Here is a 24,251-nt window from a genome sequence, read left to right as displayed (position 1 = left end):
GGAATAGGTAAGACTCTGAGACATAGCGCCAACGGGCGCGCCCTCTTTGGAGAATTTCCCCCATTGGCTCGGGTGAAACACTGTGGATCCGCGCTAATGGAAAAAGGGGACTTTTTAAGGATATTCTGCAGGAGATGTCTTCAAGGCATATGAAGTCCATACTTAGGGGAACATAATGCAAGTGTTTTCAAGTTATGTCACTTCTCACAGGTCCCAGAATGAGTCCTCCAAAGTGCGGTAAAGGGGTAACAGGGACGGTGACAAATTGTGACAAATTACTGTGTAACAGATGCCCCCTAAAGCATGAGGCCCGAGAGAGAGAGGGGTGAAATGCTTTACAAGGACACATGTAGCTGCCGCCGGAGAATCTACATAGAGAAATACAACTGATAGCTCAAGTAAATGATATATGTGGTATGGGCACAGCCATCCATAACAGAGTACATAATAATCTAGATCCATGGTATGGGCGCAACCATCCGGTGAGGATCGATGAATAGACTCAGGCATGGTCGCAGCCATCCAGTGAATGAGTCATGTAACAATAATCCACAAAATCGCAGCCTGGATTCCAACAGACAAAATCCAGGGTCTTGCGCTCCATCTCGACCCGAACAAAAGTACAAGTTCAAGCATGTGAATACATGAGTTGAAGTCAAACATGCATGAACATCGTCTGATTACCAGTCAATAATGAAAACTGTTAACAGACGCGAGAGGTACCACCAATAATGACAATGGCCCTCAAGGTACTATAGGTACAATCTATGGCGTGTGAATCAGTGAGCTGGCGTCGAACACCCGTAGAATCATTCGATCGGAGGCCAATAATGAAAACCTCACGTCGAACACGAAGAACCTGGCATTGAGGCATGCAGGCTCCAAGGCACCGGAAGGGAGTCTCTGGATCAGCTTCCTGGATAATGAGCTGAAGTCGACAGGAAGTGACCTTGATCAAAGGTGGGCCATAGTGTTTTCCACATCATCGACATGAGACAGAGAAAGAATGTTGTGGTGGATCAGAATTATGTGAGCTATCAGAAGGAGGTTGTTATTCTGCAGAGGTCAACTTCTCTTGAACATATCGGCAACACGACAGTGGACTTGGTAGTATTTGACATCAATGGATCAAAGGTCATGGTGACGAGGCAATGAGAAAATGAGAGGTCAAACAGGATCACCCAAATCCATGGAGGCAAGTGAAAAACGAGATGAGATGTCCCCACCCAGACATGAAAGCAGACAAGTGCCATGTTCAAGAGTGACATACTGCCGACACGACAATGATTATGGTTCCATTTCCCCCACCATTTCTGGCGAGTACCCTAGTTATTTTTATTAACAAGCTTGATGGGGATAGCATATGCTTGTACCGTCATCTCGACGAACTCCAATGTCATCAAGTTTTAACGAGTCTGACAGAGGAAAAACTCAACGTCTTTTCATGTTTAGAGAGTTTGAAAAGACAGCAGAAAAGAAAACTCCAAGGGTGTACTCTTTCGTAAAGTTGTGTCTCTCGAGCTCGGAAAAGTATAAAACAATGCTCGAAAGAACCGCCCGACCATTACGATCGAGGAGAGTATTTCATGAGTAGTGATTTCGACCTGAAAAAGTAAAAAAGCTATCGAAACCACGTCGCTTCGTAACCGTTAACGAACCTGAAACAACAAGGGTCCGACAATCTTTTCGTTTTTACACAGTCGGAAAAGAGTTTAAAGAAGACCGCCCCTTATTTACGTTTAACGAGTCAAGAGGGATAACTTGGCGATCTTTTCATGTTTAGCGAGTCAGAAAAGAGCTGAAAGATGACTCCACAGTGACTTTTTCGTGTATTTACCGAGTCTGAAAAAGTATAAAATACAACTCGTTTCACCATCAAACTTGCATAAAAGACCTGTCGCTGCACAAAAAGCAAGCGTAAAATCCATTTTCGACCAAAAATATATTAAAATATTCAAAAGGTAACTTTTTAAACCTAAGTATAAGTCAAAAAGTTATAAATATGGTGAAAATGGTAAAAATAGAATCACTTTTACTTTTTACCTCTCTGAATAGTAGCAGTGGTCTGTTTGGGGAGTGAACTTCAGACGGTGATTATAGCCAATCTGTGCAACCATTCGGGATTTCGTTGGTTCCAGGTAAGAGGCGCTTCCCTTAGCTCCATTTCCATACATTTTTTATGCATTTTTCTTCCTGATTGACCTTTGCAAGGGGGAATTAAAAAATTAAGGTCTTCGCCCATTAGCGCGGGTATCCAGCATGGACCCGCGCTAATGGGGCGATTTTTCTAAAAGGTCGTGCTCATTGGCGCGACTGTTTTAGAAACAGTCGCGCCAACTGTGCAACTCAATTTTCCGCTTAAAATTTCCCATCGCATTTTGAATTTAACTGCATTCCATGTTTACCAGTGATCTAATTGTGGTTTATGTGTTCTTGTGGGTGCAGGAAAGCAAGCAAAATGGTAGTAGAATGGAAGGAACAAGAACATGATGCCGAGGATGGTTTGGCCCTTGAGGATGAAGGGTGCATGAATGCCCTAAGGGACTGCGGGCTTAAGAAATTATTTCTTATGCCTTACTTGCGTGCTCAGCCCGAGCTACTACAATTCGTAAATGATTTGTGGGATGTTGATGACCAAGTGTTCTGTTTATGGGACCAAGTGCTGGGGATCGATGTGTCCGATGTCTACTTCATCACGGGGTTATCACGGAGAGGGGTGAGGCTTATTTTGACCAGGAGTAGACCTTCCGGGGAGAAGATGACCGAAGTTCGAGACTGACTGTGCCCAAGGGCACAATTTGGAAAGAATATTACAAAGGTGGATATTCCCACCGTTCCAGACTTGATTCTCAGGGTGATACTGTTCACCATTACTTGAGCTGCAGGAGTGCAGGCGCCCCATGAGGCAAGCAAGAACCATCTTCTCTTGGCCACAGAATGCCTAAATCCTACCATCTTTGACTGGGCCACCGCAGTGACTACTAACATCAAGAGGCAGCTTACAAAGTGCAAGCAAGGAAAGGTAAAGCAGTTTGGGTATGGCTCTATTGTGGTATCGTTCTTCTTGGAATGATTACCAATCTTTCAAGGACAGGGAGCTATAGTGGCTGACCCTTTGCCATTAGAGCCTAGGATGGCTTGCTGGGTAGCACTGATGCCTAGGGGAGGAGGGGGCCAGCAGATGTCCTGGAGGCTCGAGTTCTTCATATGGCTCCCCCGTCAGTTGATTGTGGTGGAGGATTGGCCCTATGCAAGGACTGACTTCACCGGAGACCAAGATCTCCCATTGCCTGAGGGAGAGGAGTGGGACGAAGAGCTGGGTAAGATCTCTTTTTGTTTTTGATGTTTTATATGTCTTTTTTTTTGTTAATACATGTTTGTCCTAACAACAATTGTGTATACATGCAGATGTTGGCCTAGAGCGACCAGCTGGCATGTCTCCCATCGCTCGGAGGAACCAGCCAGCAGCCGACCCTCAGGAAGAGGGTGCTGAGGGGGATGAACTGATTCAGAATCTCGAGGGACTCGCCCAAGGGATTCCTGATTACGCTAGACTGGGAGATATACCACTAGCATATCAGAGGCACATAGTGGGGGTGCCTAATCGTGTCCATCGTCTGTTGAGACGCTTGGTGCGCGCAGTGTTGTGCTATCAGGAGCACCACCGGGACTAGACTCTTAGGTTTCTCTTTCCTGCATATTTTTTGAGAGACATGTCATCTCCAGATGTATTTGAGAGGAACATGTATTATTTTTTGAACTATATGATGCACGTGGTGCAAACATTGCGATACACATATATATACATATGCCTATTTCTATGGTTTTATTATTGCGCTTTATATGTTTTCTTGTATGATGTTTTACATATTACGCAAATGTCTATTTAATACATGGTTAGCCAATGCATCAGTTAACGTGCTTAATTGTCTTGGAATGTGTTGATATATAATGAAATCAAAGTTCCTTTCTAACAATCTCACACGTAAATACAACCTTAGAATGCGATGGTCTCTGATGGAATATCGCCCGTTGAGCTGGTGGACGACAAGTTGAGAGTCTAGGTTCACTACCAATGCACGAATGTCGAGATTAATTGCTTCAGCAAGTAGTTCAATTATAGCACAATATTCGGCGACATTGTTAGTAGTACGGCCCAAACACACACCTTGGAGATCTATCAACTCGCCATGAGGATCATAGATCACCCACGCCGCAGAGGACAAGTTGCAAGCACTGCGGCAGGCAGCATCAGCGAAACCAACATAAGGTGCATTAGACATCTGCACAAGAAGTGAAAGACACAATAAGCACCAGTCACGCCTTGAAAACTAAAACACACACACAAAACACACCTGCTAAAGTACATGTATGTACAAAACAAAGTGTACAAGCATCACGCACAGTAATTTTTCAAGTATAGCCTGTTTCGGGGCTTCCCGAGAGGGTTTCCTTCATAGTCAATTAACTCATAGGCCCCTTTTTGCAAAGCTTTCTTGATAATGTAAGGACCTAGCCACATAGGCTCGAGTTTTCTTAGCAGGACTAAATATCCCTCAACAAAAGAACGTGGATGGAAAGTTTGATCGAAGTGAGTCTTGACTCGCTTCTTTTGTGCTTCAATGGCCAAAGAGGCTAGGCGACCGGTCTCATCTAGTCGTTCCAAGTAAAGAAGGCATTCTTCTAGTGGAGTAGTGTTGGGAAGTAGCTCGACGGCCAATTTTAATGAAGGGATTTCGCACTCGATTGGAAGGGTAGCCTCCAATCCATAAACTAGTTGAAATGGAGTGAAACCAGTGGCATCCTTCACGGAGGTTCGATAGGCCCACAATGCAGGGAACAACATCAAATGCCAGTTAGACTTATGCATGCCAATGGTACGCTGAAGCATTGTAACTAAAATCTTGTTGATAGCTTCAACTTGGCCATTAGCCTAAGGGTAGTAAGGAGTCGAACTATCGTGCCGTAAACCCAGCTGGGTTGTTAGTTCCGTCATCATATGATTATAGAAATGCTTTCTGTGATCAGTGACGATGGCTTGAGGGACACCGAATCGCGAGATAACATGGTTGAACAAGAATTGCGCCGTTGTGTGACCGTCTTCAGTTAATGTGGGCATCGCCTCGGCCCATTTAGTGAAGTAATCGACGACAACGATAATAAACCCATGCCCCCCGGCCGAGCGAGGGTTACAGGTAGTATAATCAATGCCCCATTTTACAAAAGGGCCGACAGTGACAACAGGGTGCAATGGAGCGGGAGGCGTTCGCATCTTCCGCTGGTATATCTGGCACTCATGACAAGAGTGGACGGCAAGAATGCAATCCTTAGAGATAGAGGGCCAAAAGTAGCTAGCACGGAGGATTTTTTGGGCAGTGGCATATCCGGACATGTGACCACCACAGGTGCCAGAGTAGCAATCATTCAAAACATGCTCAGCTTCCTCAAGAGTTAGACATCGGCGGAGAACAGAGTCGGCGCCGAGGCGGTATAGTGTATCCCCAATGATACGGTATGGTTGAGACTGATGACGAATTCGTCGCCGAGCGTCTTTGGACATGTCAGGGCGAAAGGAGGACGTTTGCAGGTATATGATGATATCCCCATACCAGGGATTGAGGGTGCTAATGAGAAACAAAGTCTCATCCGAAATATGATCCTCTGAGTGAGAGGGCAGATAAGAAGATGGCAAAGAGCAAAGTAACTCAGTGAATACAAGGGATTTCTTGGACTTGGCAGTGGTAAATTCCAAGTCGAACTCTTGGAGGATGACAATCCACTTTGAGTACTTGCCCCCCAGTAACTGGCATGACAAGCAATCAAAAATCACGGTGGTAGTGCGCAACATAATGTAGTGACGGAAGCGTTGGACAGCACAAATGACGGCCAAAGCCAACTTCTAGACATAAGCATATCGAGTTTCCGTGTCTAAAAGGTTACGGCTGAGATAATATACAACATGCTCAGTGCCATCATCGTCAGTTTGAATGAGAACCATGCCAATAGTGGTGTCGGCAGCGGCCAAATACAGAGTGTAGTCGAGATGATAATTCGGAGGATACAGCAATGGAGCGGAAACAAGGAGACCCTTGAGATGCTCAAAAGATTCCTGAACGACGGTATCCCAATGGAAAGGGACATCTCGCTTTAGCAACCGTGTAAAACCTTTAGCCACCTCAGCATAGTTTGGAACGAATCGTCTCAGAAAGTTTGCTTTACCCTGTAAGCTTTGCAATTGCTGTAAAGAAGCAGGGGGGAAGATTCACAATAGCCTCGACTTTAAGGGGATCCAAACGGATACCCTCTCGGGAGACGATGAACCCAAGAAGTCGGCCAGATTCAACGCAGAAGACACATTTGTGAGGATTGAGTCTGATACGGTAGTGTCAGCAGCGAAGAAAGATATCGCGAAGGTGAGTAGGGTGGTCCTGATGTTTGGCTGAATGACCTGGTAGATCATCCAGGTATGGTTGTACAATGTGGCGAATGTCATGAAAAGTGTAAGACATGTTGGAAGGTAGCACCAGCATTTTTGAGACCGAAAGGGAGTTTCTTATTTGCAAAAGTGCCCCATGGACAGATAAAAGCGGTCTTGTGTTGATCAGCGGGAGCAATATTGATCTGGTTATACCCAGAAAAACCGTCCATAAAAGAGTACATTTCACTTTCGGCAAACTCATCAATAATTTGATTAATGAATGGTGTGGGGAAATTATCTTTAGGACAGGCCCGATTAATATCACGATAATCGACACAAACACGGATGGTACCCTAATTTTTATTCACAGGCACGATGTTGGAGACCCAATCTGTGAGTGGGATAGGGTAAATAAAACCAGCTTTAAGAAGCTTTTCCACTTCCGCCTTAATAGCTGCAGCCTTGTGGGGGTGTACGGGGCGTAAACATTGACAAACAAGCTAAGCACCTGGATACGTGAGTATCTCATGCACCACTATGCTAGGATCAATGCTGGGAATTTCTTTGTAGGACCATGCAAAGACGTTACGAAATTCGCGAAAAAGATTGGTATAGAGTTGAATCTCCTCCGGAGTACAAGTGACTCCGATGTGAAGATGTTCAACAATCCCTGGTTTCGTAGAGATATCGATAGGTTGGGTTTGCGTGATGTTTGCCATATTTCCTTCAGAGGACACTTGATAAACTTGGATAGGTGTTTGAAAGGTTTGAAATGGGAGACAATGAGCAAACCGCTCGAGACAAGTAAGCATATCCTGATGAGCAGGGAGAAACGAGGAATGATGGTGAGAGTCATGCCAAGGAGGTTCCTCGGGAGACATAGTCTCGATAATGGCTTCGCAGAAGGGAATATTACTTTTAAAGGGTTCGAAGAAGTCTCATTTCCAAGCCATGAGGATGGAGCAAACGAGTCAGGAACCTTGCTCGAAGGAGCAGGTTCAAGAGAAGGAGCCGATGCAGCAATGATTTCGACATAGTTGAGATCGGCAGGACTCAACGACATCTCATCACCCCAAGATTCTACTTGATCAGTGGGAGGGAGGATCCACAGATCCGAACGAAGAGTAATCATATTGACGGAGGCGACGTTAGGAGGTGGGAGCGGAAAAACACCCATGAGGGCGGGATCTTTAAAAATCCCGGCTCCCAGACTCTCATATGATTTGGAGGTATGCTCCACAAAAGGGATGTTGCCTTCAGAAGAGGAAGTGAAGAATGAAAGCTGGTCGATGGTAACAATCTTCCCTTGATGAGGGAAATGGATGATACGAAACAAAGACAAAGCTACAGCTTGCATTGCGTATGTCCAACTACGTCTGAGAAGGAGGTTGTAGGTAAGATTAGCATCAACAACTTCAACTTCCATCTCGACCATCTTCCCTTCCAAAGAGATGGGCAAACATTGGAGTATACCATAGGGACGGGATGCTCTTCCATCAAAATCTTCCAACGTTGTGGGAGACTGGCTCAGCGTCGGAGAACCAATAGCTTTCCAACAGGAAGCAGACATGATGCAAGTTAAAGCACCTTCATCAATGATTATACAATGAATCGTTTTGGAATTAATAATAACCTGTATGAGGAATGCGATTTGGTGAGGCAGTCTTGGCGTATGGCTTTCCAAGTCAAAAGTAATCAGATCCGAGTTGGCCGGGTCTAGGCCACCGATAGCTGATAGCAAGGACTTCCTTTGAGAAGGGCAGCTATGGAGAAATTCTAAAGCGGACATAGCCAATGGAGTCTGAGCTAAGTCCTCAACAATATTGTAGTGATGTGCAGCACGAGCATTTGGGTTGTAAGAAGATTTCCGGAGTACTCCTTTTGGATGGGGTCGAATAGGCATCTCAGTGCTAGGTCTGTCGATGTGGAGCGGGCCTGAACTGGACAGAGGAGAACTAGAGGGGACCTCAGGCTCTTTCCCGGCAGATGACGGATATTCTTTTGTTCGAGTACTGATGTGGACAGGTATCGTTCCAGCGATAAATACTTGAGAACCGAAGGAAGATGGAGGTTGAGAGGGGTCAGCCACCATTTGAGTTTGTTGCAAGGGAAAGGGTTTTTTGAGAACCACAGGAGTCCCAGGGGCGCCTTTCAACAAACGACTAATTTCGGACCACCTAGGGCAGTCTTTGGTATAGCGATCTTCATCACAGATAAGACAAGGATACTTGGGTTTGCGCTTGGCACCTTCCTCGGATGGAGGTTTAGGGGAGTCCTGTTTAGGTTGATCTGGCTTATTCTTCCCTTTTCCTTTCTTTTTTCCTTTCGAGGATTTGTCTACTGTGGTGGACTGGATGACATTGACCTCGGAAGTAATATTCAAATTGGGTGTAGCTTGAGAAGTGTGTTCGTTCGAAGCATTTGATTTTTGTTTCCCAGGGTTCGCGGAATTTTTCTTCGAGGATGAGTTAACGGAACCAATAATACCATCAACAGTTGGTGTTGATGGGGCTTTGGATGTTCCTGGTCTCGGGGCATTAGGCAAATAATCATACAATGTACCAGACTGAGAATAAACCAAGTCAAGGTACTGAGCACGCACGATAGCTTGCTCTTTAGTGACACATGCCCCCATGGCAATGTCCCGTGCTATTGGAGGAACGAACAAAGTTGTAAACCAGTTGGTAAGAAGTTGGTCACGAATCCAAAACTTGATCATACGTCGACGCCGTCTCCATTCATGGATATGATCAGAGATATGCATAGTCGTTGTCTGTCTTAAGGATGTCAGGAGGTGTGTACCCGTTTCGTATCGAATGGGAAACTGAAAATGAGTGAGAAATGCCATAGCCAACGAGTTAAAATCCTGAAAGGATCCGCGAGTAAGCTCAATATACCACTTAGCTGCAGAGCCAGTGAGAGTCCTTTGAAGAAGGCGAAGTTGAAATCGAATCATCAAGCCACGAAGTGGATGAACACCACAAGTGATAGGTCATGACATGAGCTTGAGGATCTTCATTAGCTTTACCATCGAATTTGGGACAATCACCGAGAATTTTCGTTGGAACCGGAGGCCAATACGGATTATGGAGAATGGGATCATTGGTCAGTTTGGACACATTCGGTAATTCTAAGGTTGCTAAGAAAGGTAATTGAGGATTGAAGGACATCTGGGGCTGCGGGTAAGATGGAGCGCTAGGGTTCCAACCAACTGGCGGTTGCCCCCATGGGCTTTGTCCGGACGGATTTGGCCCCATAGGGTTTTGTTCATAGGGATTTTGGTTCTGCCCCCCAGCGTTCCATGGATTACCAAACTGTCCTGTAGGAGCACCATAAGGTAGCGGATAATTCTGATAAGGATTTGCCTATAGTTGTTGATAATTTTGATATGGGGCAAATGAAGGTTGCCCTTGGGGTTGCTAGTAACCATAAGGCGGCTGGACTCCAAATTGAGTTTGAGAAACAGGCTGAGTTTGATAGACTAGTTGGGATTGAACACCAACTGGCATTTGAAAATCGGATGGGGCTTGGGGTCCAACCTGGGGCATGAAACCGGGTTGAGCAGTGCCAGAAGGATGTCCTGTAGGTTGGGCTATCTGGCCGGAAGGGTGAGCTAGTTGATATTCAAGTTGGCCCACCTGCCCTGAAGGTTGTACTTACTGGGGGTGGAGCTGTTGTTGCACAACTGAGGGTTGTCCTGACGGACCAGATGGCTGAGTGGGCTGGGCAGTTGGTTGGCCTGATTGGATTTGAGACTAGCCGACTTGCCCAGGTGCTTGGCTATACTAGATGGTGGGTTGACCATACGGTTGACCAGCTTGTCCAGATGTTGGACCATACTGGACATTAGGTTGGTTTGGGTGAACATACGATTGACCAATTTTCCAATAGAATAACCTTGTTGTATACCAGGCTGGCCTTGTTGAACCGAAGATTGACCTGAGTTACCAGAATGTTGAGCATAAGAGGTGAAAGACAGACCACCAGAGGCCAAAGGTTGTCCCTGGAAGGGTTGTCCTTGTTGGTTCCCAGGTTGCCCTGTGTAAGACTGTTGGTATTGATTAGGTGGTCCTTGGGAGGGTTGCGCAGATGATACTTGGCCACCATGATAATAGGTGGGGCCCCAATCAACTGACAATGGGACTGAAATCTCAACAGTTGGTTGAGACGACAAAGGCCTACCAAGATGTCATAAATACTGGTTGTATGGCCCCTCTGCTGGGACGTTTGACGTAGGATCAAAGACTCTGAATATAGAGGCCGAAGGACCACTGAAAACGGGCGTCGAAGAAGCTACACATACCGTTGGAATGGTTGGGATTGAGGTAATAGATGTACTGCAGCTTTGTGGAGTAAAAGGCTCCATGGTGGGAAAGGCGAGTTGTGACCAAATAGAACTCGTGGAGGGAGTCCTAGAAGACATAACATCCTTTAATGCATTATAGCCTGGAGGTAGTCCCCCAGTAGTAGGGGTGCTACTAACAAGTATAGGTTCCGTCGCGGTGGGAATTTCACCGCTCATCGCAATGGATTCTTCAATCGAAGAAGGGGATACTTCCTCCATATCAGAAGAAAATAGTGGGGCCAAAACACGAGGGGAAGTGTATTCCCAAAAAGGGATACCATCCTCAGAAGGTTCCCAAATGGGGTTCCAATGAAATTCGTAAGTCTCGTCACCTGGAGCACAAGAATTAATCGGTTGTATACTCGGAATTACAGGAAGAGTATCACTCACAACCGGTATCTCGGCAAAGGATGAAGACGAAATTGGTAATTCTGCCAGGATGAAAACTTCACAAAATCCTAGGGAAGCTAACAAGAAAGGACCCTACTCAAACTAACGCAAACAAGATCTAACCAGGTGCATGTGAATCGCGGCCAAATAAATTTTAAGACAAAGGAACTGAGCTTGACCTTTTCATGTTTTAAGAGTCGAGAAAAGGACGAAAAGGTGACTCTAGTCTCCTTCGAATATTTAGTGAGCTCGAAGTGACAAATGCTCAGGTGAACCTTTTCTTTTAAGGAGTCCGAAAAGGATCAAAAGTGACTACTCTGGAGAACTAGGCAAAAGGTTTACCAAACAATCCTTAAAACTGCATATACACCTTCGCAATCATATGAAAACCAAGGGCTTCCTGTAAGGTAGTCAATCTTCCTGAATGCTGTGTTCAGTGCATTACGACTTGTAAGGCAGCAGACACGGCTTCCTGTGGATAAAGGATGATAACCTAGTGGGGTCTCCACATATACTCGACGGTACGTGGGAGCACAAATCCGTGCTAGACCACTATCGAGTCACAAAAGGAGGAATCACCCAACCATAATGTGAAACAATAACGACTAGGTTTAATGACGCCGGAACACGTCTTTAACCTAGACCTCTAGATGTATGCGTTAAGTTCCAATGCGTTTTTAGATTCATTCAGTTCATTTTACAATTGATCTTTTATTAGGTTTTGGTTTCCAGGTCCTACCGTATGTAATCTCTCACAATTTCCTAAATGCAAGCTATATACCAAAATATATCGTTTCATTCGATGAATGCTAACTACGGGAGAGTTGAGATCTTTCAATCAAACAAAATAATCATAAAACAATCAACAATGACTCTAATGCAGCTAACGGCAATAAACGAAACTTTTTTTTTTTTTTTAAGTGACTAATCGCTAATAACAATGAAGAACTCTAATTTCCATTAACTAATGCAATGCAAAAGAGATTGTTTGTTTTCTTTTCGATGGCAAAATGCACTAAACAAATTTTGAGAGATAATAACAAAGAGTAAAAAGACAAATATCACTCAATGAAAACACAATCAAGTCCCTGAAACACCAAGACAATCTTTCAAATCAAGAAAAATCACAAAGACCTCAATGAGCTATGTGATCTAAGCCCAAACGAAGCCAAGCGAAATCCAAACGAAAGAGAGGTAGATTGTTCGAAGAACACAATAAAAAGTTTTGACAACCACTAGATAAGTGCAAAAAGTAGCCACGAAGTTGACTGGACAATCAAACAACCAAAAACTCCCACGGAAGGCTCGATGTACAAAGCCACTAGATGCTCTAGGGCTGGAATATGAAATCGATGGAAAGAGGCAAACACCCGAAGGATGAAGGTCAAAAACCAGTCAAACAAAGCTCTGACACACTCTAGTAGTTGAAAAAAATGTGACAAGACAGAAATCCAAGCTCAGAAGCCTTCCAAACAAGCAAACTGGAAAAGTTCGCAGGCCTGGCGCGACTATCTGGTTGTAACTCGCACTTTTAAGGGATTAGCCCAAGTTGCTTTTGTGCAACATGCGCCCACTGGGGCGACTGTCAGGGAAAAAGTCGTGCTAATCAAGTTTTCTTGCTTAAAAATAAAAACAAGCAGTCTACGGCTTGATCAACAGTATCCAGACAGACCAAGCAGCAAGCGACAACTTAAAAATTCAACCCAGAAAGCTTATCTAAGCAAGAAAAACAATAGAAAACCAAAGTGCAAGCAAACTCCAAGCTGTTCGGTTCATAAACCAAACCAGAGATTGACTGAAGTGGCATTGGTCTACTTCACTAATGCAGAGCAATAGCGTTTCGAAGGCTACCTAGCCGTACTTCAGGCTCCATCCAAAGTTTACGAATCAAACAACAAATAGCTTCCCCAGCGGAGTCGCCAAATTGTTGGAGAGGTAAATCCCCTCTGCGAATAGAGGCGATCCCTACTAGCCCAAAATGGGTCTATCAACAATCAAACAATGTTATCACGCAAGTTCCTAATTGCACATTAAAGGTAGATTATGAGAACCTACTTGGATTCCAACGCTAGTGTTGTAGAAGAGTTGACACTCTCATTCCTTTGCTCCGGCCAGTCACAATGCTCACGATCTCCGTGAATGGACACCTGCACATGCAAAGAACGACATGAATACAAGCATAAAATCCAATAGATGCAATTATATATCAGTCAGAAAAGATATAACTCGAACATCATCGCAATGAACAACAATAATGGAACCATAATGATAGTCATCTATTATTGATAATCAACAAAGGAGTATGCAACCATAGTTCTGACGTCAAATCCTCCTTTGGCTGGGTGATCAGCTACATATGTCTTGCAAAGCTTGCCGGGATTGGGAACAAGCCTCTCTCTCTTTGATTATGAATGCAAAGAAGACTCTTACAGCAATCTCTCAGACTTCTGACAGTATAATTCTCCCTATGCTCAAAAACTAGCTTGTCAAATGCACCAGAACAAGCTTTTATAGATGGAGGAGGAGGAAGAGATACAATGAATCCAGACATCCATGTGATTAGCATTATCCTCGAAAAGCTATTATGGATAGAGATACGATGAATCTCGACATCCATGATATTGGCATTATCCTTGAAAAGCCTCATGAGTCGAAAGGAAAAAACTTTCGGGTTTGCGTTTGTTAAAAAGCTTTCCCAAACTTGGTTGGCATGGGTAAGACTCTGAGACAGAGCGCCAACGGGCGCTCCCTCTTTGGAGAATTTCCCCCATTGGCGTGGGTGATACACTGTGGATCCGCGCTAATGGAAAAAGGGGATTTTTTAAGGATATTCTGCAGGAGATGTCTTCAAGGCATATGAAGTCCATACTTAGGGGAACATAATGCAAGTGTTTTCAAGTTATGTCACTTCTCACAGGTCTCGAAATGAGTCGTCCAAAGTGCGGGAAAGGGGTAACAGGGACAGTGTCAAATGGTGACAAATTACTGTGTAACAACTGGTACCCAATAGTGTCCATTGATTTCCATGAACATGTTATGACTGTATGATCATTTTAAGGTAGGGATATGCCTTGGTTTTTGTATATTTTGATGCAAGGAAGCCTTACTAAGGGATGGACTACCTGGGATGGGGGGGTCAGCGGAACTTGGAAGGTGCGTGACTACGTGGAAGGGGGTGACTGGATTTCCTGAGGGACTCTGTAGTAGAGAAGAGAAGACTAGGGATGAATTTCTTTTGGTCATTAGCATTCCTAGATGGAATCAGATGCATGTTGAGGGTGTGCCCTGGAAAAATGTGTTGATAATTATTCCTTGAGAGGACAAGTGGCATAGGATTATAGTGTTGGACATTAGATGTAGATTTGAATTTGACAATGGATTATGGACTTCTTGGGAAGGAGGTGAATCCTAGTACTACCTTTGATGGTGGAGGTGTGAACCTCTGTACTCCCTTGTTGATTGATATGGGCATTGTATGCTTTTATTTTTTGGTCGAGCAAATGTGTATATGTGTATGTTATTGTAAATATTGTATTGAGCGAGTTTCTAAAGCTTCATAGATAATATGGTTATTTTGTGCTTGAAGAAAATTTTTATAAGTATATATGGATGTAAATACTGCCATGAGCTATGTTATAAAATTGCAATAACAAGTATGGGTGTAATGTCATTATTATGTTATGTTTGTTATGTTTCCATGTTGGTTTTCTTCTCAACAAGTTGATCATTGTAAATACTAAGACAATCTAAGTTATAAAGCTCCATCGGCAGTATGTTTTTTTAACAAAATTTTTGTAGTTATATTTGTTATTGAACATCGAGGACGGTGTTCCCCCAAGGGGGAGGGTTGTGTAACATCCTTGGTTGAAACTCCATATAAAACTTTATAAGACCATGGTAGATGGAACATGTATTCCAAACTGAATGATGGGCAAAAACATCCTAGTGGGTGTTCATTTTGGTTATTATGGCTAATGAAATTGGCAAAGGCAATAGAAAAGGCTTTGGAAAGGAAAAATGGCATTTTGACACCTTTAAATATGAAAATAATGGAAAATGAAGGTGAAAGGTCATAGGATGCATGTGAGGAGGAAAATTAAGGAAAATAATTGAAAATGGAGAAAATAGAGGCCTATTAATAAAAAGGCTTCTAAGGATCAGTCGGTAGGCTTGGTCAAATGTAGTATACATAGGGGGGATAATATGCGGTACAGAGGGAGGTACCCAAGGGAATAATGTAATAATGGGATGGGCCATAGTAATATATAAGGTGGTTAACCCATATCATGTAAGGGACCCTAAGTAGTTAGAAATAATGTAATAAGCCAATGGAATTAGATAGATGGTATTGAGGGAACCATGGTATTGTATGTATGAGGCCTATATAGAGGCTAGAGACTCCCCATCGAGAGATGTCAAGGGTTATTGTATGAACAAGCATATGGCTTGTGGAGTGTTCTCCTTCCTTAAGGAGTGAATATATGGTGTTGCCCTACCTTTAGGGTTTTGATTAATAAAGAGAAGCATTTCTATATTTAGATCTTATTATTTCTGGTTATTATTTACAGTTATTGGGTATATTTATATTTCTCATATCTTTTTAGGGTAGTTATATAAAAAGTGGTATCAGAGCACTTTCTTGGGCAAAGCAAAGATTTTTTATTTTTATTTTTGTAGGAACTTTTTGGGGCGACGAGTTTGCAGATCAGATATGTATATTTTGGTGAAAATTTTGCATAATCTAATTGTGGATCTAGGTTCCTTGAAAAAGAATACCCAATTTGAAAAAAAAATCGGCAAAATCGAAGTCCAGATGAAGGAGATATCGCTGATTTAAAAATCAACTGTGTTGTAGACATTTTTCGGGGCAACGAGTTTTCGGATCAAATATGTATGTTCTAGTGAAACATCAATAGAATATAATTGTATATATGGGTTCTTTGTGAAAAAATACCTAATTTGAAAAAAAATTGGCTGAATTAGAGACCAGATGAAGGAGATATCGCTGATTTAAAAATCAGCTGTGTTGTAGACATTTTTTGGGGCGGTGAGTTTGCAGATCAGATTTGTACATTTTGGGGCAAAATTTGCAAAATATAATTGCAGATCTGGGTTCTTTCCAAAAATATACCCAATTAAAAAAAAAATCAATCTAATCGGAGTCTAGATGAGGGAGATATCGCTGATTTAAAAGCAACTCTTTTTTAGAAATTTTTATGACGACGGGACAACTAAAGCGCGAATCTGAAATTCCAGTGCCTAGATCAGAATTTAATGAAGATGAAAAAATTTGATGTCTTTGAACCAGAAATATGGATGGCACAAATGGAATAATATTTCACTTTGAATCACATTATAGATGATGAAACTAAACTACGTGTGGCAGCCATTTACTTGGACCAAGAAAGATGGCAATGGTGTCAGTGTCATCAAAAATGTTATCCAAGGAAAATTACTTGGTAGATGTTTGCAAAATCCATTGGTGACTGCTTTGACCCTAAATCTAATTTTTTGGGTCCTCTTACTAAACTCAGATAGACAGACACACAAGCTAGCAAAGATTTTATTTTTACAGGAAAGAAGGAAACCAAGAAACCTAAAGGGTTATTTTTTGCTAGTATCTCCTTATTGTAGGTTCATGGATGTATTCAGAAGGAGAAAAACATTGTGTCTGTAAATCCTAGTTGTAAGAGAAATCTTATAAATGTCAATTTGGCAAAAAATTGCAAGTTCCAGCAAAACAAATGGAGCACACAAAATTTAATAATGAGCAAGTGCAAGTTTATAAAGATTTGAAGATTTCTATGGATAAGTATAGATTGCATTCTGATTTTTATACTTCAGATATGGGTAACATTGATGCTTTTTGGGATACCCTTGGATGGAATCTGTGGGTACTAAGAATATTAATGTGCAGAAGAAATTCTTGAAGATCTGGTATAAAAGGAAGAAAATAACATTGCATGATGTTTCTATTAAGACCCAAGCAAAGACTATGGAGGCAGATGAACAAAGCTCTAATGAAACTGACACATCAAATGATGAGCCCTCGATGGTCGAAAACCAAACACAAACATCAAACTAGGTACCAGAAAAACAAGAAGAATCCAAGAAGGCTGAAACAGAAAATATTACAGGTTTTGATACATCAGATGAGGACGCAGTGGTTGAAGTAATATTGGAAGATAAGAAACAACATCAGGCACCACAACATGTGCCAAATCCTGATCAGGCTCCATTAGGTGGTGAATTAAATAAAGATACACTGTTGGTTAACACTTCAACATATCACCACCCACATCACCCGACAAGAAAAAAACCAACAAGATGGCAACAAATTAGCCACAAGGACAACAACCACCGCATGACAGATAGAGAGGAGTGATGATACACCCACTACACATCAACACAGAAGAGATACCAAGGTCAAATTCTATTTCAAGTGAGCGAGGCACTAGCTAGATCGAGGGTTCACCTTTCTCTTGGATGGCTAGATGCACATGCATGGTACCAATGGACTACTCTTTTGAGTAGATCTTATTATTTGTGTTCTTCGTATTTTTCGGGGACGAAACATATTAAGGGGGGTGGAATGTAGTATACCTAGGGGGGATAATATGGGGTATAGAGGGAGTTACCCAAGGGAATAATGTAATAATGGGATGGGCCATAGTAATAAATAAGGTGGTTAACACGTATCATGTAATGGACCACAAGTAGTTAGCAACAATGTAATAAGCCCATGGTATTAGATAGATGGTATTGAGGGAACCATGGTAATGACCCATGGTATTGTATGTATGAGGCCTATATGAGGCTAGAGACTCCCCATTGAGAGATGTCAATGATTATTGTATGAACATGCATATGGCTTGTGGAGTGTTCTCCTTCCTTAAGGAGTGAATATATGGTGTTGCCCTACCTTAACGGTTTTGATTAATAAAGAGAAGCATTTCTATATTTAGATCTTGTTATTTCTGGTTATTATTTATAGTTATTGGGTATATTTATATTTCTCATATAATTTCAGGTCAGTTATATAAAAAATGTAGCCTTTTGTCAGTTTAGTTTTGGAGCTCTCTCTCTACTCTCTCTCTCACAACCTTGGACACTTAGCATTTTTCTTGGAGCACTCTTGGAGGGTGTGAATACTTGGATTTTTAGAGGAAGAAGTTAAAGGAAGAGTAAGAAAGAACAATGGGGCATTAGGATCAACAGTTATAGCGGATTCAACTTGCTGGTATCAAGTTGCATATATGTTTTCCTCACTAGCTTTGGCATGCATGTCATATGCATGTGGATTATTGGCTATGATCTTTCACTAGCATGGAGGATTGCCTGGAGTAATAGTGGATTTTCCTAACCTTACCATTTCCTAGATAGCCATGGTGTTGTGGGTCCATTTTCTTTATTTTGAGGTTTGATCTCATGTTACTAGTTCTTGCAGCCTTGGTTGGACAAATGCTCTGGAGCCTTGTAACAACTTGGCTTGAGTTAGTAGTCCTGGAGCCTTGGTTGGAAAAATGGTCTAGAGCCCTAGGTGGGTTGAGTTACAAGTCCTGAAGCCTTGGTTGGACAAATTCTCTGGAGCCCTAGGTGGGTTGAGGTACTATTCCTAGAGCCTTAGTTGGAAAAATTCCTTGGAGCCCGATATAATCTGTGGGTTGAGTTACTATACTTAGAGGCTTGGTTGGAACAAACATTTTGGAACCATGGAAGGCTTGGATAGAGACAAATCTAGAGATAGTTTTGTGATGTTCGACCGTGAGGTGGAATCACTATATGATGGGTTGAGGTGGATGGCCTCTGGAAACCCTGGATCATTTTGGATTGATGTGTTCTATGAGAACCCACATTCATGCTTGGAATATGGAATTGGGGTCAATGCATGAAGAGATATTTGGCTAAGCCATTCTATGGTCAAGTGGAACGTGGTAGTCCCACACTAGGTTGGCATAATTAATATGAGGTTGTTTCTCCTTGTTATCTCATGAGTATTGTATTGGTTTATATGTGGATTATATGGTTGTTGTTTCCTTGGTATTTATGTTGATTATTATGTTGGCTATGAATATGTATTATGACAGTGTGTGATATCCCCAGACTATGTAAATATTTTAATTACTATAGAATGAACATACTATTTATTTTCTTAATTATAAAAAATAGTATTTTGGAATTTAATTCTTTTTGAAAATAAAACAACAGTTATCAGTAAATATTATTTTACTTGTTAATCAGTTAGAGAGAGAGTTACCTTCTCCTAACTAATTTCTTGAGGATTTATTTAAGAATATCAAGGGGATAGGGGTGTCTGAGATCAAGGAGAATGATGAACACAAAGGAAAATTATGTGCTGAAATGTCAGGCAATTTTATGAGGCCATGTTTGGTTTGGACTAGATGGTAGTCAGAATGTAAGTTCTCAAGAAAAAGAGAGTTCCTATATTCAGGAATAGCTCAGGGGGAGACTACTGAGGTAGTCTCAAGGTTGGGAGGCAAAGAAACAGGAAACAAGGTCTGGTTGCAGACTAAAACATGAATAATTCGGGCTAGTCAGCGGTCTAGATAAGTGAAAGTTCCTTATACTTAATAGTTAGATTTTATCCTATATGTTGATATAATGTAAGTATATTAATCATTTCCAGTAATTAGGAATGGATTAGTTTGATTAACTAAGGTGAATGCTATGATAGTCTGTGAATAGATAATTCATGCAAAATGGCAGAATAGTTAGTATTTAATAATAGCCAACTTTCGGTATTCATGACTAGAAACTGATACAGAAATGCAAAAAGACATAGTTATGAATCTGAAATATAAATGTATTAACCAGAAAAAAAAAATCCCTATATGTTAGAAATTGTCAACGAAATTATCATTACACTAAATTAGAATACAAAACCTTTCTCCCAAGAGAGTGACAAGAAGATTGTCATAGCAAAGAAATATTTTATAATATATATTGTTGAAATAGCAAACCACAGAGAAAGAAGGTAACTTCCATTTCAACATATATAACCAGAACCATAACTTATAAGGAGTGCTCAGATCCCAATTTAAGGAATTCGCGAACCAATTAACAAACTAAGGGAAAAAATTACAATAGAGCTTCTAGTCGAGAGAGAAATCAAATGTCCAGACTAACTCCATAAATAAAATAACCATATGCGAGGAATGTAACTGAAACCCTCAATTACTTCCAAGTATTGAGGAATATTCGATAGAAAACCTAAGGACCTTTCCTTTAAAACTTATAACCCCTGCTGCTGGAAGAGATAGGGCATGCACAATGCTCTGAACTATTATAATGCAAAGAAAAATGCAACATCATCTGATTGTAGAATGCAAGCATTAAGCTATTGAAACCCGGGTGGAAGTGTTACAGGGAGAAATCACAAATTAAATAAGGATGGAAAACAATACATTAAAACACTGTAAATAGAGTCATCATCGAAATATGATTTCCTTAAAAGTCTTTAAAACAGTAATATAACCATTACCAGTCAGGGTTCAAGATTCTCCACCCTCGGTGATAGATATATAAATCGTAAAACCCGGTCAACATTTCGGTATAACATTGGAAAAATTATAAGGCCAAAGGTCTTCGTAGATAGCTTAAACTATCTCAAATATTTACAGCTTCAAGAAAACTTAAGAAAAGCTTTTGATACTATAGACTCAACAAATTAAATAGAGAGCTCCCTATGGAGCCAAAGCCCTAATCCTATAAACCAAGCAAGGAACCTTGCATAATGTAAATACCCAGAAGGCCTATGAGCCCATTTTCATCGCATTTAGGGAGCCAAACAATGGTCTCAACTAGTTGCTTGCCCGAAGCTTTTTCTCTAAAAAACCCTCCACCCCAACTCGGACAAGAAACAAAGTTTAACACCAATACACAGCAAATAAGAATGACAAAGAAACATGAATAATGACTTCCTCCAAAATATACCTGGTTAACTCGGTTGAAGAATCTGGTTGCCGACAAATCTGTGCCATGAGCACCAATAAAACACCAATGGTTGTCCAGTAAATCAAAATTTTTAGATAACCATAATAGTGACCATCGTATATCATGTAAACTCAGTTACTGTAATAAGCTAACAATGTATACCTGAACTGGAGGAAAAACCTCCCGTGAAACTACCGGAGACCACAACCAAAAGAGGGAAAATGAAATGGGTGAGCATACCAAACTGGAGGCATAGAACCCCAAGGTTTCCACCCTCTATCCAATACAAATTATGATCTGAGGCTGCCGATCCAGAGTGGATCCCAAAGTTACAGTCGACGAAGTACTACAGTAAAGTCTCCAGCATAGTACCACCTCCACCTAGGTTGAACAACAATCAGCCAGATTAATGCGGAGTGGAAAGCTGAAGGGTAGAAAGTAAATGCAGGACGGAAAATCCAGACACCCATCAACGTTGGAGTAATTACACAGTGTAAGGTTCATTAATCCAAAAACGTGAAATGTGGAGTTGTTGAAAATAGAAACAAGAAATGCAAAAAATAGAAATGATAAAAATAGCACTGCTATAGATAGCATTTCAGGATACATTCCAATTTTAATTAGTCCCTAAATTAAAATTGAGAATTAAAATTCGAATTTGATCTTAGTAGTTGTTTGTACAATAATTAATTAATTCATCTTGAGTTAATTAGTTGGAGAAAATCAAACATGAAGTCTATGTGAAGACATGCAATAGTTATCCCTTTGATTGAGGAAGTTATCCCTTAATTAAGGAGATCAGGATGAGTTGTACTTTGAGTTGTAATTAGTTAGCTCAATTAATTGAGTTAATTCCAAGTAGATTAGTTCCAATAGTTTGTGGAACTGATTGTGAGTTTAGTTAGTCAATGCATGCATGCATGCAACTAGTGTACTTAGGAGAACTGAATATTCTCTCATCAATAACTCATGCATGTCATTTCACACAGAGACCGAGTTGAGATAAAAGGATGGGACAGTGTACTATTAGTTGCAAGAATATTCCCATGAGGATATCTCTTGCATGCAAAAGGAATTCATTCCTTGAGGATTGTGTAGTTATTTCATAGGTTAGATCAGTGCGTGAGGAATTATTACACACAGGTGGCAGGTTGAGGACCCAGGAGAAACTCCACAAGGAAATAGGAGGCTTTTAGGATTGAAGGAAGGCATATGTGTTGTCTATTCGATCTATGAGCAGTAGTGAGGGATTGTACTGAGAGCTGGATAGCTTGTGAGCTAAATCTTTGTGTAATCCTGGGATATTTCCACTTGTATGATAGTACAGATATCAGGGTTTTTACCTGAGGCTTTCCCCAAAGTATTCTTCTCTGTTCATGTATGATTGATTTCTTCTTCATCTGTTATATGTGTTCTATTTGATCTTGCTCAAAATTGATTAAGCTTCCGCAAGTTTGTTTGTAGAAGTAGATCAAGTATTTTTCTTTAGTTACATTGCATTGTAAGTTGATCTACAGTGAGAATTTATACATGGTATCAGAGCAAAGGTGATCAAAATGGAGAACAGTATACAAAGAAGGGAGAAGTTCGATGTTTTGAAGTTCTTGATTGTAAGTAGAGAATCTATTTCTTATCACATCTCAAAATTCACCAATGGCCTTCAACGGCTTGAGACTCGAGTATGCCTTGGATGGCAGCTCGAATTACATAGCCTGGAAGGATCACATGGAAGCGGTATTAGAGGACAATAGGTTGAAGGACTTCATTGATGAAGAAGTCCCCAACCTAACTGCAGCTAATGCCCAAGAATTGGTGGAATGGAAGAAATATGTAGCGAGAGCGAGGAGGATTCTTCTAGAGGGAGTTCGAGACCATATTGTCTCGAGTCTCCATGGGAAGGAGACACCATTTTCAATGTGGAAGACATTAAAGGATCTATATCAGAACAACAACGATCAGAGGAAGTTGGTGCTGAATGACAAGCTTCAGAAAATCAAGTGTGAAAAGGGCGGCGCGATCTCTACATATTTGAACAAGTTCACCACCTGCAGAGATGAGCTTGGAAGTGTAGGAATCATGACAGCTGATGATGACATGGTGAGTCTTGCTCTCCTCGGTCTTCGTAGGAGCTGGCATAGCTACCAAGACTCAGTGAATGGAAGAGAGAAACTACTAAACTAGGAATGACTATGGTCGGATCTGATGCAGGAGGAGATTAGGAGAAGCACCAGAGATGGTTCTTCATCAAAGCATGATGATGAAGAAAATCTAGCCTTAGAAAGTAAGGCTAGGAAAGGGAAAGGGAAGGCTTCCCATTCCAAATCAAGTTCTTCGCGTTGTGGGAAGAAGATTGACAAATATAAAGTGTGATGCTTTAATTGTCATGAGGTGGGCCATTATGCAAAAAATTGTCCATAGAAGAAATCGAAGAAGGGATCCTTCAAAGGATCAGATGGTGAGGCACTGGCCTCATAGTTCGAATTGGATTTTACCCTCATCGCATGCATGGTTTCATCAATGGTGGGTTGTGTTCGGTATCTGGACAATGGAGCCTCATTCCACATGACCGGCGATAAGAGTTTATTTAGTACCTTGGAGGAGAAAGACCTCTAGAGGTGCATAGAGATGGGCGATGATGGAAAGTACTGTGTTTCAGGTGAAGGCACAGTTGTGTTTCAGAAAGGGCATGGAGCTCCTCTCACCCTAACTGATGTAAAGTATGTGCCTGGACTGAAGAAGAACCTGGTATCCGTCACAATGTTGTAACACAAAGGCTATGATGTAGTCTTCAGTAAAGGAAAGGTGTTCCTGAGACACATCGCCATGGGTCAGACCAAGATGATTGGGATTCGAGTGAAGAATCTCTACAAGCTCGAGGTAGATGACTGTGCTGCATTGAGTTCCAAAGCAAAGTTGGTGCAAAGCCAATATATTAGCGAGTTATGGGATAAAAGGTTGGGCCACTTGCATCATGGGGCCTTGAAGATCATGTAGCAGATCTCTACCGGACTTCCCAAAGGTAAAGTTGAGCAAGTAGATACATGCAAAGGTTGTACCTTGGGTAAGTATGCAAAATCTTCCTTTCATGATCGAGATAGTAGAGCTAAGGCAATCTTGCAGTGAGTTCATACAGATATGTGTAGA

Source organism: Pinus tabuliformis, chromosome 8 (genome assembly GCF_031772625.1).
Source record: "Pinus tabuliformis cultivar Carrire ecotype Pingquan chromosome 8, CPIR1, whole genome shotgun sequence".
Lineage (NCBI taxonomy): Eukaryota > Viridiplantae > Streptophyta > Pinopsida > Pinales > Pinaceae > Pinus > Pinus tabuliformis.
The sequence above is the reverse complement of the archived record's forward strand: the minus strand, read 5'-3'. Positions refer to the sequence as shown.